Here is a 6,069-nt window from a genome sequence, read left to right as displayed (position 1 = left end):
CAAAATCATTTTATTATGAATATTGGTCGCGCAAGCCTGCTACGTGTTAGACATACTTCACCACGTGGGTTAGTGGAGGATGGAGGAGGAGTGTTCGAGGCAAGACTTGAATCAGAATGTTTTGTGACGATCTGCGGAAGGAATCCGAGGAGCCACGGAGCTGTTTTATCACAGAAGCCCAAAGTTTATTGGGTGGGTCAGCAAGTTTACAGATTGCAAACGACAATAACAACAACAACGACGAAAGGAGTGAAAAATCGATCAAATGGTAAACAAGTCAGGAAATAAATAAAAACGCACGAAAATTATATTATGATTCTTTTGTCTACATACAGTAAAACCTTGGATTGCGAGTAGCTTGGTCTGCGAGTGTTTTGCAAGACGAGCAAAATTTTTAAAATAAATATTAATTTGATAAACGGGCGAGGGTCTTGCAATACGAGTAGTACGTATGTACGCTTTGTCTGCCGAGCGTCACGTGATCACAACTGATATACGAGCGCTTTGATATACGAGTGCTTTGGATTACAAACACGTTTCCGGAACGAATTATGCTCGCAATCCAAGGTTTTACTGTATTTATATATAAGTCCGATCTATCAAGCTTGGGCGAGGCAGGGAAAACAACAACAACAGGCAGGAAAAAGAACAACAAAGCTTGGCTCAGACACCGATGGCACCCGCGCGCCATCAGTGCTCAGCAGGCAAGATTCATGAGCCCATGGGGTAACTATGTGGGTATGTTAATCGGCAAACCGGTAACCGTTTTCAGAATCGGTTACCGGTTTCCCGAAAGTCATGAACCGGTTCTCTCCCCCCCCCCCCCCAAGTGAAAATCCGCGCGGGGATTCCCCCATCGATCAGCGGCGGCTGCTGTCACCCTAGGGCCCCTTACTGCCCATCAGGCGTAGTTCGAGTGTCCTTTCTTACCTTCACGAAGTCTTAATATATATAGCGCCTTGGTTAAAGCGCTTCAGAACGAATTAACGGTACCACGACAACGACACGTGTGTATGTGCGTGTGTACGTTTGCGTGTGTACGTGTGCGTGTGGTACAGGAGGACGTGGAGCTGAGTGGACTTGCCGATGACCGGTACCAGCGGTGTCAAGATCGACCTCTGTGGAGGAGGCTCGTGAAGGATGCTACTGGGCAGTTGGAGGCAGTCGCCCTTCAACAACAACGGAGGGCGGAGGAGCGACGCTCACAACAACGAGCGGAGCGCCGGGTGGCTAAAGCACAGCAGGTTGGCACAGTAGGGGGCACAGGTGGTGCACCAGCCAGTCATCTCAGTCAGTCGACCCCTGGCACTTGGGTCTGCCCCGTGACCTCCTGCCAGCGGGCGTTCAACACTTCACGTGACCTCAAGGTGCACATAGCCTGGCACAAGCGTCGTGCTGACGTCACCGTCACTTAGTGGCGAATGGCGGTTGTTGTTGCGTGTACGTGTGTGTGTGTACGTGTGTGTGTACGTGTGTGCGTGTGTGTACGTGTGTGTCTGCGTGTGTGTCTGCGTGTGTGTGTACCTGTGTGTGTACGTGTGTGTGTGTGTGTACGTGTGTGTGTACGTGTGTGTGTGTACGTGTGTGTGTGTGTACGTGTGTGCGTGTGTGTGTACGTGTGTGTCTGCGTGTGTGTGTACGTGTGTGTGTGTACGTGTGTGCGTGATTGTAATGGGTGGGGACGAGGTGGAATGAAATTGAAGAGCAACGGGAGGCGAATCTGTGATGATGCGTGGATTCGGTGAAAGCGAAGTCGATGACAGTGAAAGATGGATGGATTGAATGAATGGGGCTGATTAGTGATAGCCATATAATGAGAATTAGTATTATTATTCTGACAGTCAATGATGGATGGATTAAATGGATGGGGTTGATGAGTGATAGCCATCTAATGAGAATAATTATAATTCTGACAGTAATTGATGGATGGATTGACTCAATGGGGTGAATGAATGGTAGCCATCTAATAAGAATTAGTATTATAATTCTGACAGTAAATGATGGATGGATTGACTCAATGGGGTTCATGAGTGATAGCCATCTAATGAGAATTAGTATTATAATTCTGACAGTAAATGATGGATGGATTGACTCAATGGGGTTCATGAGTGATAGCCATCTAATGAGAATTAGTATTATAATTCTGACAGTAAATGATGGATGGATTGACTCAATGGGGTTAATGAGTGATAGCCATCTAATGAGAATTAGTATTATAATTCTGACAGTAAATGATGGATGGATTGACTCAATGGGGTTCATGAGTGATAGCCATCTAATGAGAATTAGTATTATAATTCTGACAGTAAATGATGGATGGACTGACTCAATGGGGTTAATGAGTGATAGCCATCTAATGACAATTAGTATTATAATTCTGACAGTAAATGATGGATGGATTGACTCAATGGGGGTTAATGAGTGATAGCTATCTAATGAGAATTAGTATTATAATTCTGACAGTAAATGATGGATGGATTGACTCAATGGGGGTTAATGAGTGATAGCCATCTAATGAGAACGACGGAGAAGAAGACGAAGAAGAAGACGAAGTAGTAACAAGGTGAAAGTGCGGCCCTGCGTCGTATTGACAACGCCACTGCTGGTAGAAGGCCCTCTGCAGCGGCGTGCTTCACTCACTTTTCAGAGTGGGGGGAGGGGTGTGGGTGGCACTGTTGCCGATTAGGGTCCGTCCATAAATGACGTCACGCGATTTTGGACGATTTTTGAATTACCTACACGCTGTGTAGTGACTTAGGTGCACATGACCCACCGCATCCGCTAGAGGCCGCTATCGATATTCCACTCAATCGTGGGAAAGAGATCGACTCTCGCGACTCGGAATCGCATCCCTGTCAGCCTATCACGGTTTTAGGGGCCGTCCATAAATGACGTCACGCGATTTTGGACGATTTTTGACGCCCCCCCCACCCCCCTCATCACACGGCGTCACAAAAAGTCAGACACCCCCCCCCTTCAAATATGACGTCACAAAGCTCTGCCTCTCCCCCCCCCCCAAAAAACATGCTTCAAATCGCTTTAAACTATTGTCATTGTAGTGCGTAGTTAATGTGCCGCTGCACTCTGATGTTGTAGGTGGTGGTCGTGTGTTCACCATTTGCGTACTGCCTTGCAACGAAGAACGCTGATGTCGGGGGTAATTTGGCCTACTCTTCCACGCTAGGTAAGAAGTGTTGGAAAGTTCATAATTCATAGTTCCATTTATTTTGGTATAGCCCTGTGAGCCATTCGGCTCTTGAATCGGGTGCAACCACAACAAACAAACAAAACAAAAACACGAACAAGAAAAACATCTTAAAGTGACCATGTGTGACTTTGTGCAAACGGAAAATCCAGGAAAAAAAAAAACATCAAAATATTCCTGAAAAAAAAGCACCGTACACCAACGCTGTGTGCAAAAATCCCAGTGGGATGCAAGTCAAAACAACAACAACAACCACAAGGACAACTAAGATTAAAGCCATCAGTCTAACTCCGTACTGCAATAAACCAAAAACATGGCCAAAACAAACAAAAAAACTTTTCGAAATCACCAAAATAAAGCCACGAATGCAATGTAACAACAGTGATCACAGGGAAAGAGGTGACCAGGACGTGCCCACGCTTCACTGCGGTGAACCACACACATATCATTGTGCTGGGTGGACAGAGGACGCAGGGGGGGAGGTTCAGAATGTCCACAATTATATCGCATTCACCACCGGGACATCGAACGGAAGTGTGGCGAATTCTGGATTCGCAAGTTTGCGCGCATTGTGTTTGTCTCTCTCCGTGTCTGTGTCTCTCTCTCTGTGTGTCTGTGTGTCTCTCTCTCTGTGTGTCTGTGTGTCGACATCAGCGTGGGGAGCGGTGGTGCAGCGGTTAGCGCTACGCTGCGCTACGAACCCGGCGACCCGGGTTCGATTCCAGCTCAACGGCCAACGCCGGTGACGATTATCTGAACCGGTCACGGGCCTCCCCTAGGTCGACTCGGCCTCAAACGAGTAACCTGGTGCGGTGTGTAAACATCGCCACTGGGGAGACAAAGGCGGTCGGGCGTGATGCTGGCCACCCACCCCCTCGTGTATCGTTCCGGCCTTCATAGGTGCTCGCTAATAGCACTTGCCCCAACAGTCTGTTAAGGCTACACGGGGGATCTTTGTGCCTACCCGTGCCTTTGTATCCGTACATGTCCATCTGTCCGTGTAACCTCTCTGTCTCCCTGATCATTTTGTGTCTATGTCCGTGTCTCCATCTCCGTGTCTCTCTCCGTGTCTCTTTGTATCCGCGTCTCTGTGTGTCTCTCTGTATCTGTTGTCTCTCTGTGTCTCAGTGTGTCTGTGCGTGTCTATCTGATCCCTATTTCCCTGTCTCTCTGTACCCGTGTCTCTGTGTGTCTCAGTGTGTCTGTGCGTGTCTCTGTGTCTCTGTATGTCTGTGTGTGTCTATCTGATCCTTATCCCACTGTCTCTCTGTGTCCGTGTCTCTCTGTGTCTCAGTATGTCTGTGCGTGTCTATCTAATCCCTATCACCCTGTCTCTCTGTATCCGTGTCTCTGTGTCTCTCTGTGTCTCAGTATGTCTGTACGTGTCTCTGTAGCCGTGTCTCTCTGTGTGTCTCAGTGTGTCTGTGGGTGTCTATCTGATCCCTATCACCCTGTCTCTCTGTACCCCTGTTTGTCTGTGTGTGTCTATCTGATCCCTATCACCCTGTCTCTCTGTGTCCGTGTCTGTCTGTGTGTCTCAGTATGTCTGTGCGTGTCTCTCTGATCGCTATCACCCTGTCTCTCTGTGTCCGTGTCTCTCTGTCTCAGTGCGTCTGTGTGTGTCTATCTGATCCCTATAACCCTGTCTCTCTGTGTCTGTGTCTCTCTGTGTCTCAGTATGTCTGTGTGTGTCTCTGTGTATCTCTGTATGTCTCTGTGTGTCTGTGCGTGACTCTGTGTGTCGGTGCGTGTCTCTGTGTAGCTCTGTGTATCTCTGTGTGTCTCTGTATGTATCTATATGTATCTGCACATCTCTCTGTCTCAGTATGTCTGTGCGTGTCTATCTGATCCCTATCTCCCTGTCTCTCTGTGTCCGTGTCTCTCTGTGTCTCAGTATGTCTGTGCGTGTCTATCTGATCCCTATCTCCCTGTCTCTCTGTGTTCGTGTCTCTCTGTCTCAGTGCGTCTGTGTGTGTCTATCTGATCCCTATCACCCTGTCTCTCTGTGTCTGTGTCTCTCTGTGTCTCAGTATGTCTGTGTGTGTCTATCTGATCCCTATCTCCCTGTCTCTCTGTGTCCGTGTATTTGTGTGTCTCAGTATGTCTGTGTGTGTCTATCTGATCCCTATCACCCTGTCTCTCTGTATCCGTGTCTCTCTCTGTGTCTCAGTGTGTCTGTGTGTGTCTATCTGATCCCTATCTCCCTGTCTCTCTGTGTCCGTGTATTTGTGTGTCTCAGTATGTCTGTGCGTGTCTATCTAATCCCTATCACCCTGTATCTCTGTATCCGTGTCTCTGTGTCTCTCTGTGTCTCAGTATGTCTGTACGTGTCTCTGTAGCCGTGTCTCTCTGTGTGTCTCAGTGTGTCTGTGGGTGTCTATCTGATCCCTATCACCCTGTCTCTCTGTATCCGTGTCTGTCTGTGTGTCTCAGTGTGTCTGTGTCTCTCTGATCCATATCACCCTGTCTCTCTGTATCTGTGTCTCTCTGTGTCTCAGTGTGTCTATGTGTGTCTATCTGATCCCTATCTCCCTGTCTCTCTATGTCTGTGTCTGTGTCTCAGTGTGTCTGTGCGTGTCTATCTGATCCCTATCACCCTGTCTCTCTGTGTCCGTGTCTCTCTGTGTCTCAGTGTGTCTGTGCGTGTCTATCTGATCCCTATCACCCTGTCTCTCTGTGCCGTGTCTCTCTGTGTCTCAGTATGTCTGTGCGTGTCTATCTGATCCTTATCACCCTGTCTCTCTATGTCCGTGTCTCTCTGTGTCTCAGTATGTCTGTGCGTGTCTATCTAATCCCTATCACCCTGTCTCTCTGTATCCGTGTCTCTCTCTGTGTCTCAGTATGTCTGTGCGTGTCTATCTGAT

This window comes from Petromyzon marinus, chromosome 57 (assembly GCF_048934315.1).
Source record: "Petromyzon marinus isolate PM22_M1 ecotype Great Lakes invasive population chromosome 57, UKy_Petmar_22M1.pri1.0, whole genome shotgun sequence".
NCBI lineage: Eukaryota > Metazoa > Chordata > Hyperoartia > Petromyzontiformes > Petromyzontidae > Petromyzon > Petromyzon marinus.
Note: the sequence above shows the minus strand (reverse complement) of the source record.